The sequence below is a fragment of the Rhamphochromis sp. 'chilingali' genome, assembly GCF_963969265.1.
Source record: "Rhamphochromis sp. 'chilingali' genome assembly, chromosome: 10".
In the NCBI taxonomy this organism is placed as follows: Eukaryota; Metazoa; Chordata; class Actinopteri; order Cichliformes; family Cichlidae; genus Rhamphochromis; species Rhamphochromis sp. 'chilingali'.
Window position 1 is genome coordinate 27,138,428 of NC_137937.1, and position 12,065 is coordinate 27,150,492.

Here is a 12,065-nt window from a genome sequence, read left to right on the forward strand (position 1 = left end):
GAAAATACATATCTGCTGTTTTTTCTGTTTATACTCGGAAAATAAACAGGCTGCAGCACCCATTAGAGTACAAAGACGGCAGGTAGCATGCCGATTCAGTGATTGGCTGACAACAGCACAATAGCAGTTACCTCTGTAAATGGGCTCTGTTTCTTTCTCAGCTGTCTGTATGATCCACAGGTGAGCTGCAGCCATTAGGACTCAGGCAACAGCAGCAATGGCAGTTTTAACAAACGATGCTCCTCCAGCAGTCCAGCTGTAAAACACACAGCTCAGCAGGCCTCAAATAGACACCCAATCACCTATACCGTTTTGTGATATAAAGCACAACAAAACTCCAGTGTCTCCTGCAGGCTTAGTTACAAAACCTACACGAGTCTTTCAGATAAACACTGGAATGACTTGTGTGTAAACTGGTGAGTCCAAGTACAGACATGACGTGCTTAAATATCTTCACATGAATGTAAAATTACATATTACTCAAATACAGTATTTAAATATAACTTAGATTCTGTTTCTGCTTTTATGTATGTTTTTTTATAAACGTTTTTTAAGTTTCTATGTAGAAAATATGGTGCATTTTGTATCTGTTCAAACTTGACTAGCTACAACATTTAACACAGTCGTTCTGTATTGGGAGTCTGTCTTGCTTTCACTTTCCTGGGAGTATCCATTTAAGTGCTACTTTAGGAATTTTGGCATTCATAGCCTAGCCATGTAAAAGATCGCTGTTTCATTTCATCAGCAATGCTAAAGCATTTAGTGTTTTTCAGCATGTTTTTGCTGGTGTTCTTGTTTCACCAATAGATTTTAAGGATTTTTATTTTATAGCTAGCTGTTTTGGAATGATTCTGGTCTCTGGACGTCAGTTTGTGTTATTCAGCGGCATTCTGAACCATATAGCAGAAGTGATTTTAACATCACTGTTTAACATTCTTATCTTCGTGTTGATGCTGTAATTACTTGATTCCCAGATGGGCTGAATTCTGGGATAAGCTGTGCAACTTTTGACAATCTTGATTGTATGTCTTTATTTCTTGCTGGCACTGTACATTTAAAGGTAGACTCACTCTTGGATGCACAACACATTATTTAATTTATTAGGATGTTGTTTCCATTTTAATTCAAGCAGGTTATGAGATCCATTCCACATGAACTGTATGTTGCAGTCATAGTACATATCAGTGTGACAGCGGTTGCTTATGTAAATGTAAATAAATACACACTCGCCTGTTATGAAAATTTATTTGTGATGATGCGTTCGCCCTGTGACAGATTGGGCGTACCCTGCCTCTCAACCTATGGTAGCTGGGAAAGGCTCCAGCTACCATAGCTTAAGTATTTTTGCAGTGGTAAGACTTTTTGCTAACAGAAGAAAAGGCAGCAAAGGAGGCTGAAGTGCCAAAGGAACAGGAAATTGCTGCACGTTGCTACTAAACTTTTAAAGCCACACAGTGGCAGAAGGTGCCTGTGATCCTTAAAGGCTAGCACAAGGATGTGAATTAGTTGTAAGACATTACTGGAAGCCAATAAAATGAGCAGAGGATATCTGTGACACTCCAGGAAGTTAATGTCATGGATTCTGTTCTACAGGCTGGAGAGAAGACTGGCGAATATAAGAGCTGTACTCTTTTAGTCAGGAGATGTAAAAAGGCCTGAGTGTGAGCCAAGCTGAGTCCCTGAAGAATCGCTGTTGTGTGCCTGCTGTCTGTCCCAGCCTGGGCTCTGATGGTTGCTCTATTTCAACCACAGTTCTTCCACACAGAGTCCTAATGCGCCTGGGACAACTTCACCAAGATAAGTAAGATAAGCTCTGACATGAGCATATTTCCAGAGTTCAAACTAACTGGCGTATATCTTGACATTATTGAGCTCGAATTATATCCTGCCCGCCTCCCACACTTTGCAACACTTCCACTTCAAAGTGTATGTGAGAGTGTGAGAGAGACCGACTGAGATAGAGGGAGAGAGATTAAAGATTGTAAAGACGGAGTATGTGAAATACTCAGGAGTTGTATGTAGTTTGATTTGGTTTGAAACTTGGAGCATTTGCCTGACTATTGATGTTAGGAGATTTAGATGCTTTTCTCATCTGGGTTTGTGTGTATCTATAATGATTCACCTGCGTTTGTCAACAGCATGCAGTACATTGATATCAAACGCAGAATTTTAATGATTTCACACAAAGTTGTTGCTTATAATTATACTATAAGATAAGATTCATTCCAGCCAAAAAATTGCCAAAGAGGTGCTTTTGTTTGCATCCACCTCACGTTTTAATTCCAGCCGGTTCAATATAAGATTTTTCTGACAACTACATGGATATCTGCAGTGAAAAAAAGATAAAAGCAGCAAAGTGATTATGTTTCCTCCATCACATTGCACAGCCCTCTATAATGCCTCAACTGCATGATGTTAAATGGGTTTTGCTTTTAAAGCAAATTAAATGATAACAGATGAGGCAAGGGTTGGCAGACAGGAGTGCATTAGTTTACACTGAGGAACCACTGTATAGAGTTTGGCATTGGGCCGGTGGAGACACACTGTACTGAACTGTTACAGTAACATTATAGCAATAGTGCCTGACAGGCTTATACTCAGGAGCACAATTACACACACACACACACACACACACACACACACACACACACACACACACACACACACACACACACACACACACACACACACACAGCTGCGTTCACAGGTGGCTTGTTATAATGTAATGATAAGCCCAAGACCTGACACAAGTTAGCTTTGCCTCTCATGAGTTTTTTGACATGATCTAGATGTCGACATACATGCTGACATACATGCTGACAGGTACACAAAACACAGTATATGACAGCACACACACACACACACACACACACACACACACACACACACACACACACACACACACACACACACACACACACACACACACACACACAAGCAGTTATGTTTGTGCTTTGTGGCAGGCTTTCAGTTTTAAATGTAACAAATTGATGTTGATTTTGGCTTAGTTCAATGCTGGGTGTACACACTAGTGTGTCTGTGTGTGTTTGTGTGTAAGAGAGTCGGGGAAAGGCTAAGCGGAGCACGCATCGCTAACATCAGATAGTTCATGTAGCATAAATTTAAGCAACAACTTTTTGAACTTCGCTGTTGTTTTCAGATTTTTACCTGATGGCCTCTCTGATGAGATGAGGGTCAAGGAAAGTAAGGGCTCATTTGTAAAATCCCAGTTACAGCAGTGTGCGTGCGCGCGTGCCAGGCCCGGGACCACCTAAGAGGGAAGGCGGTAGGCGCCCTGAGATCAGCGCAGAGACAACTGGCAGCAGACTTTGAACCTGATCATATTCCGATTCGCATTGACAAAAGCGGCGGCGGGGGGGGTCGAAGGAGGACCTGCATCTTTATTGTGTCATCAAAATTACCAGTGACAGTTTGCGTCCTCGGCCCGGAGCAGAGCAGAATACAGAATACCAGTTAATCTTATTGACATTCCCAATAACCTCTTTGTGTTTTTTTCCTGTGTCGACACTATTAATAGCCCCCAAGATTTCTCTTTCTCCAACGCGCATTCCACTGCGTAAAAATAGAAATACAGTTGTCCATAACTGGCACCCATTGACACAATAGCTCCCGTTCCATAGACGTAGCTCCTCCCTATGCATGTGTGAGAGAGAGTGTGTGTGTAGCGGGTGGGTGACAGCTGGGCTTGCTGCGCTCCGCTTCAGTCTGGTAAGAAGCTTCATCTCCAAATAGGATGACCGTCGGCTTTTGTGGAAGGGACTGCGTTCAGCTCCGTAGCTAGTTCTGGGACACCCGGTTGTTTGTGTTCGTACAGTTTACCTGAGGGAAGTTTACGAGGCAAAGCGTCCTTTTTTGTCACTAGTGTGGATTTCCGATGGATATTCCGATTTGAGTGGTGTGATTTGAGCGCGGCATGTAACAAAAAGAAGCGCATGAGAAAAGTAGCGCTCGTATTGTTATCCTAAAGCGAGCACCATCTGAACTGCTTTGAGGGACACATCTCATGGATTACTAAAAGGCAGAGCTGTGTAACCACTCCGAGGGATATCCATTCATGAGCTGAAGGTGAGATTTCTTTGTTTACGTCTAACTTCATGCGCTCATAGCCCGTACCAGCCTTTCTCAAACCCCGGAGGCTTGTTTTCTGTGCAGCCAGGCTACCGGGCGACAAGTGCACCAGCTTCGCGCGGTAACCGTATCAACTTAGTATGTTTTCGGGTATTTACAAAAGCATTTTTATTAAATGTGTGAATCAGAATGTGTACATTTTACATTCATATGAGAACTGTGATCCTTTTCCGCAAGAAAAATACCATCTGGTGATTTAAACAGATCATAATTTCGTGCGTAATCCCTCCTATGCTGTTTGTTCATATAGTAGAAAGAAGTGTAAGTCTCGGAGGACCTATTTTGGATCAAACTAGTGCGTCTAAACACGAGAAAAAACAATACCAGTGTATAATTTCAAAATATGAAAATAAGGAGGGGAAACGTGTTTGTAGGAACTTGCTGGAGTGGACCGACTGTAGTCCTCCCGCCCCATGACTTCACAGTGCTTACTTTCAAACTACAGCCATTAAACACACTTATTAAGATATTAATGTTAATGTTATGAAAACGCATAATACTCGAGTCCTCGCTTCATTATTACAGTGCATGACGGGATTTTCATTTGCAATTTATTTCCACATTACGTGGAGTAAATGTATCTGTATTTAAAGCAGATATTCATAGGGTGGACTAATTTTGTTAACAATCTTTCTACTTCACAGTATTTCTACAAAACTCTTGATTGAATCACAGGGATGTGATGTGAATTAATCATTTTACATTCATGTTTTTATTGCGAAGTGAGCTACTCTGCGGGCTGAGACTTTCTTCCTCTCTCTCGCTTTCTGCGTGTGTTTCATACACACAGAGGGACAGGCACACTGGTTAGGGTGTGTTCAGCCACCAGGTGATGGAGTGGTCACTGTTACTCTTTTCCAAAAGATCAGTCAAATGTTTCTAATATTGACCAGGGGCGCAGGTTGAGAAGTGGATTAGCCAGTAGAAGAAGTGCTTCTGCACATTATTTCTATTTATTTATCAAGCCTGGAGGAGAGATAGAGGCCTCACAAACCACATCCAACACAAGTGCCAACACCCAGTTACTCTGTGATTGCCCCTCTCTTCCCTTCCCTTCCCTTCTCCTCTCCTCTCCTCGATTTCCCCAGAGGCACTGGGAATAGCTGGAAAAGGAATTTTCAAACTCTGAATGTAGGTTATAGATTAGAAAGTGTGCAAGTGAGCTGATAGAAATGGGTGAATCCAAGCACTTTTGAATGCAGACCGCAAAATATGCATCATGTCAACTGTTTTCCAGATGCACCACATGGTGTATCAGCCTTTTTTTTCTAAGTGGAAAAAGAAAAAAAAACTTTACACCAGCTCTGAGAGGAAAGGGTGTTGTAGTTCATGTTTTCCCTGAAATGCCTGGAAATATTTGGGGCTCCTCTGTGTTTTTTCACGTGTGACCTTATGTTTTTTTGCTGTCAGCATACACACTGTGCTGGGTATTACACACAGATCTTAAATGGGGAAAGAGCAAAAATGTTTTAACATGTTACCTCTTCTCCTCCTACAACATTAGCCTGGAGGCATTGAAAAATCCTGGAGGCATTTTTTTTTCTTAAGATGTTGCACAGCCCGCAAGTCCCACCATATTGCCTCACGCAGCATACAGCACCACCAATAAGAGTGCTAATCCTACTATTAGCACTTTATATTTTGACATGTTGGTTGTGCTGACACATGAATTACAGCATGATTACCTTAGTGACAACAGTCTGCCTGTTGTCCTCCTGAAAAAAAAAACCCAGAATAAAGCAGGGCGACCAGAGTTGCTGCTTGTATTTGGAGCAATGCTCTGTGGAGCGTTTGATCCGCCGATCCCCTAACAATAGCAACGGGGATGGCATTGTGTGTGACTGATGTGCATTTGTCACACTGTATGTGTGCGCGCGTGAGTGTGTGAGACAGAGAGAGGAAGAGAGAAGCAGAAATAGAAAGAGCGAGACAGAGTTTGTATTTACCTTTGCCAGTTAAGGACAGATGCAGATGTTGCTTTAATACAGTGGGTCTGAATAATTGATAAAGAGCTTTGCTCCTGTTCAAATGAATTGGCCCTCTATTATAAACAGCCACAACAGTCAGCCACTGTTAACTGCTGGTCCTCATTCAGTCAGTGTCAATAGTCTGCATTCAATAGTGTGTGTATTTATGCATATTTAATAAAAGCCATGTTTTATTGATGCACATCCTTGGTGTGTGGGCTTTTTTTTTTTTTTTTTTTTTTTTTTAGAAACAATTAGACTACAAGAAAGCATCAAACGCATCTTAGTCATCTGAATGTGATTTATTGATGCTTACCCCATTTTCAGCTTCCACGTCTTTCTAAATTGCCGCCGCCTCAGTTGCACTACCGTAACACTAAATAACAAACCTCTAGTAACAGAACAAAGCCGGAGAAAGAGCGTAATCCCGGCTTTGTGGATGTGCTTTTAACACATTTTGTTTTAGAAACGCGGGTCAGCTCAATCAAAGAAGCTTGGGTTTGAACTTTTGCATCACAGATGTTATGGCACAGTGTCTGTTTTTGGCTGGCTCTCTTTTCAGATTCAGTGGGAGTCTGCTGTGATTCAGAAGGTAAAAGAAAAACAAGCAGGAAGATATCCTAACCTGCTACAACAAATTATACAACTGCTCTATATAAACATTATTTTGTACTTAACCTTCTGCTGCTCCGTCTCACTTTTTTTGTTGGCAATGAGTTCTGTGATTATTTGATAACTACATCATTTTATCTGAAAAAAAAAAATGTTGACAGAGATATAAAAGATATTAGACCTATGCTGAGATTTGCATCCACCCTTTTGTTTAACTTATATTTGTGATTCCTTAATAAAAAAAAGTTTATTTACTCATTATACACCATACAGCCTTCTTTTACTGGAACATGTTGCTCATTGTTTATATGAGATGATAAATGGTATTCACTGTACTACAGGCACTTGATATATATCAGTGCTGTAGAGTCCTGTATGCTCCATTCACAGCATGGCTCATTGAGAATGTAATCACTAATCACTAGCTTCTGCGCGTTGTTCTTGTTCTCGCTGTCTTTCACACACACACACACACACACACACACACACACACACACACACACACACACACACACACACACACACACACACACACACACACACGGATTCAATGTGTTGTTCTAACTGGCTGCTTTCTCCCACTTAGCCTTAACCCTTGTGGCTCCATAAAAAATGACTCTACAGTGCGTCCACAGAATTAACCATCCATGTGTTAAACACTCTTCATACTCATTACATTAGCATAATTGATTGACCGTGTTGTAAACTGCATGCCAAAAAAGCCAGAGGCATGAAGGACCAGGCAAGCAGTGCCTGTTGGTGTTTTGGCTGTTGGTCCTTGGCAATGCTTTGTTGTTGGAAATTAAGTGAATTAGAAAGTGATAGCCAGCTCATCTAGGAGAAGACTGAGAGAAGCCAAACTTTGCCGTGCGTGCTAGATGAAAACCCATCCACTGAAACATTTCAAATCAGCTTAAATTGTGCACTTTCTCTTCATATTATTATTTTAAGCACTTAGTGTATGCTACATTAACATGTGGTAATACCTTTGTCACAGCTGGGTTTGGTTGCCTGTCATTACTCAGATGGAATGGAAAGGAAATACATTTGCAGGGATAATCCAAAAACAGCAGGGCTTTGTGTGATTGCCTGGGAGATGGATGAATGAGTGGCCTTGAAAACAACCAAGTCTTGCGCTACAGACCAGATGATGTAAATCACGGCACACAGTGTTAAAATATGATGTCCTAGTTCCCGTCCTGCTGTTGTGCTTCTGCAGGTAAGAGAAGCCAGCTGTGAGTCATGGACACATCCACAGTCTTTTAAGACTCATTAGGGCTGCATCCGCTACTGTGGTTGTGGTTATTTCTGTGGTTAGTTTGCTTGTTGGGAGCCAATAAGAAAGGTTGTGTGTCATGTGGATGTTAAGCATCAGAAAAACCCCTGCTTACTGCCTCTTAATTTGCTTATGTGTCTGTGTCTCTGTGTAGTGCCTAAGTCAGACCCTTTTCCGTGCGTATAGTACCACAAAGCACAGAGGGTGGCTAATGGCGAGGGGGGGTTTGAGTGTGCTCTCATTGTGTGTACTCTCTGCGTCTGTGTGTGCGTGTTTGCGTGGCGTTGTTCGAGTGCATCTGTCCCTCCTCCCCAGGCCCCAGCGATTGGCACTGCATCTCTCATCTATTAATCATAGAGAGCGCTTGCTCTCTCATTCCGTTGCCATAGTTTCAGGACCTGAGACAGTGTTGGGGTGCGTTACTGCCTAGAGAGAGGAAAAGTGAGAGAAAGAAGGGGAGGAGAGAGGAGGAAAGGAAAGGAAGGAGGTGTGACTAAGGAGGAAAAGAGGAAATTATATAAAGAGTGTAGTGTGGGGAAGACTGAACAATTGAAAGAGAGCAGAGGAGGGAAGAGGGGAAGTGACTGAAAGAGCAATGCCAGGATAACGCACCGAGCAGGTCCTCACGCTGTGGGTGAGAGTGCTTCAAGAACCAAAATGGATTCCATTTTTATCTCAGCAGTAAATCCTCTATCTCCTCTCTCTTTCACACACATACGTACATAAACTCTTTCCATCTCTCTGCTTTCTCCTTCCTAAAGAGAGCAGAAGAATATTTTCACAGTAGGCATCATCTTGTGAATAGCAGGCTCATGGGGCTGGTGCATCTCCAGTGTGTTACAGTACATTGAACTGCTGCTATTTCACCTTGCTTTACAATGGAAAAATCCTTCCACTAAGCTGAAATGGAAGATGGGCAAGGATCGCCTGTTTCATGCTCAGTTGGTTGTTTTGATGGCAAATCATGCTGAATTCATGTGTTATTCCATGATAGATAAGTCCATAAATCGACCACTATGGAAATTTCCAAGGCAGGGAATACCTCATGCTATCAGCTCTTGTTTCTCAGTCTCTTAGCATTTTATCATCTGCCTATCTCGTTGCTTTTTTTTCTTTTTTTTTCAGCCCTGTTCTCCTTCTCTCCAGATTTATATTTGCTTCCTTTCACGCAGAAGGAAAACATGAACATGTGCCGGTACTTTCACAGAAGGACTTCTTGTTTTGGCTGTAGGCTTTGTACCTCCCATATGACCTCATAATCTCATCTGGGTCTTTTAATGGCTAACCATGCACTAATGTGGTGGTTGTATTATCGCCTTGTCTCATCACATCATTCCCTGCTTGTGAGTATTTCCAGTGGGGGCTTCTGGGAGTGCAGTCCACTGGCAGCACTGTAATCATGGGATTCTCACTGCACAACCACCTTTCACTCAAATGCGTGTACACAATTACACACAAATTCACTCATACGCACACAAGGCGCATTTTTAGTGCACACAAATTCATGCGTCAGGGCAGTTTCTTTCATGTCAGTAAGATTGAAGAGGGATAAAGAAAGCTTGTCATTGTTACAGTGGTGCACGTAATGGGTGCTAGTGGGCAGAAACTCAAGAATACCTGATTGTACAGCACACTCTGTAATTCTCCCTTCACTGTGTATGGACTTTCTGCTGGGGAATTACTATTAGGGGACATAGGGACAAAGGAAGAAGTGAGAGGGTGTGTTTGCTCTTTGTACTGATGGCAGTGGGGTGCTTTTGTGCTTTTGAAGTAATGGGATTGCAGGTGACATCATAGTGCTCGCATTCTCAGGTGCAGCAGGTGAATTAATCCAGGTGGGGGAGGGGTTAAAGGTTGAGTGTGTGTGTGTGCAGATTTTATAGCTCTGTGAGTAGCTGTGCAAACAGACATGCACGGTTGTGCACGTGTTGATATACATGTATGTGTATCACTTGTCAAAGTAGAGGAAAGCCAGTGTGTAAGGTGATCGGTATGCTCAAGGCAGAGCAGCAGTCACTCTTCCAGAGGCTATAAGCCTCGCTGAATGTGGGAGGAGCAGTTGTCTCTGAAAGCCGAACTGCTGGTTTAGATACGCGAGCCAAACAGGACTTGACGGATTTCGTTTATGATCCACGTTTCTGGATTTTTTTTTTCCCTCCACAGCAATATTTCTGTTTAAATTATCTGCCGTTCGATAATCTAATGTTGCTTGCTGTGATACAAGCAAGCATTAGCTTGCTCTGAGCTGGGCAAGCTTATACTTAAGCAACCTTTAATTGATATCCGAGTCAGCATGTGATTTGTAACAACCATCCCAAACTCATCTGATTCACTGATGATGATCATAGAGTTCTTGTAATTGGTCCCGGGTTCATATTAATTATTTACAGTGGTCTCTAGAGTTCTAGGCACATAAACATGAACGGTATTAAGAAAGGAGTTTTACATCTGGTCATATGCGAGCAATCAGAATCAAGGAGTAGATTTAGTTGCTAACATGAAAAACCTTACCCAACCAGTATTATCTTAGTTTATATTCACAGTGTTTCTTATTAGAGGTAGAAAAATCCAGACTCTGTGTGCTTCTTCAGCATTTGTCTCAACCCTTGTTAAAAAATCTGTCTTCCCCTGGTCACAGTGGCTGGTAGACTACAAGTGATTCCCCTGAGGGTCCTCTATTTCAGAATCCAATCAGGCAGAACTCCGAACAATATTACCTCTGTGTGTGTGTGTACATTTATTACATAGTTAATGAACAAATTGCAGCCATGTGGCAAGCTCTGGTGGCGTGGCTGGCTAACAAAAAAAAAGCAACACCGAAAGCACGTGCACGCACGCACACACACACACACACACACACGACTCACCACAAGGCTCCCAATGTTCTTGGCCTGTCTGTCCATCAGCTCATGCAGAGCGCTGGGCTGGGAGTACTTATCATCACTATGCTGAGTGGAGGCCTTACAAAGGCGTACACACACACACACACACACACACACACACACACACACACACACACACACACACACACACACACACACACACACACACACACACACACACACACACACACACACACATTCATGCATGCAGTTCAGTCAGCTCAGGGAAACTGCTTGGTATAGTCAGGGCTCCTGTAATGATTAAATGTATGGTGTGATAGCAGCCTGAGCTTAGGAAACTAAACAGATAGGCAAACAGGGTGACTAGCAGGCAGGTAGGCAGCTAGAAAGGCAACTGTATCTCCAGTTGAATATATTTAAATAGCTGCCATAATAGTGTTTACAGGTAATGTTTTTACAATCCAGGAAACGTAAATCCTTATACAGCAGAAAAGTCACAGGAAGGAGGCCGGGGTAAATGGTGCAGAATGCAGGACTTCGACATAAACACCAGTAAACCGATTCCTAATCCCACGTGTTGTTAGGTTCCTGAAACACTTGGTCAAAAGAAAAATTGTTGTTTTGGTTTAGTTAAAAATCCGAAGCTTTATCCATTTATACTCGAAGCCAGCTGAAGGCCAATTTATGGTCCCGCGTTGGTGTCTGTTTTTGTAGCTTCCCACCTACGCAGGGAGATGGATTATGGGAATTCACACAACGTGGAGGCTCGCGTACAGTCCTTCAACGAGCAAACACCGTGTCGCCCCTGGGCGATGACGCTACATGTAGGTCAAATGATGATTGGTTGAAAGGTTGGCTTAACCAGGAAAGCGAATTAACACAGTACACCGCAAGAAGGAGAAGCGGGAGAAACAATGGAGCACGAAGAAGTACATAGGAGAAGCACAGACAGTAGCTGCAGGGGATCATTTTAATTATTTTTACACTCAGTTTCACCCACCTAAAACAAAGTTCTTTATAACCTTTGACTTTGGTGTTTCTAGCAGCAAAGAACAAAAAACAGTGCACGCATAAAAATAGAGAATTCTGCATTTCCAGTTGTTAAACATATTTTTGACTCTGCCCCCAAATGGCAGCAGATAGCCAAGCTTAGCAAAAATACGACAAACAGGGAAAACCAGTAGGCATGTTTCAATTACAGTGAAACTTAAAATAAAA

At 42.4% G+C, this 12,065-nt stretch overlaps 1 protein-coding gene across 3 annotated transcripts in view; it reads left to right on the forward strand.

Annotated features, from left to right (window-relative positions):
- The first annotated feature begins 1,780 nt into the window (after positions 1-1,780).
- The window catches only part of sema6a (sema domain, transmembrane domain (TM), and cytoplasmic domain, (semaphorin) 6A), a 105,100-nt gene continuing 94,815 nt past the window's right edge, over positions 1,781-12,065 (forward strand). For 2 of the 3 annotated variants that reach the window (XM_080893897.1, XM_080893895.1), the window contains exon 1: positions 3,698-4,086. The gene's annotated coding sequence lies outside the window, so the exon portion shown is untranslated. Of the gene's footprint in view, positions 1,802-3,697; positions 4,087-12,065 lie in introns of those variants that run through there. The other variant, XM_080893896.1, reaches the window with a different exon arrangement.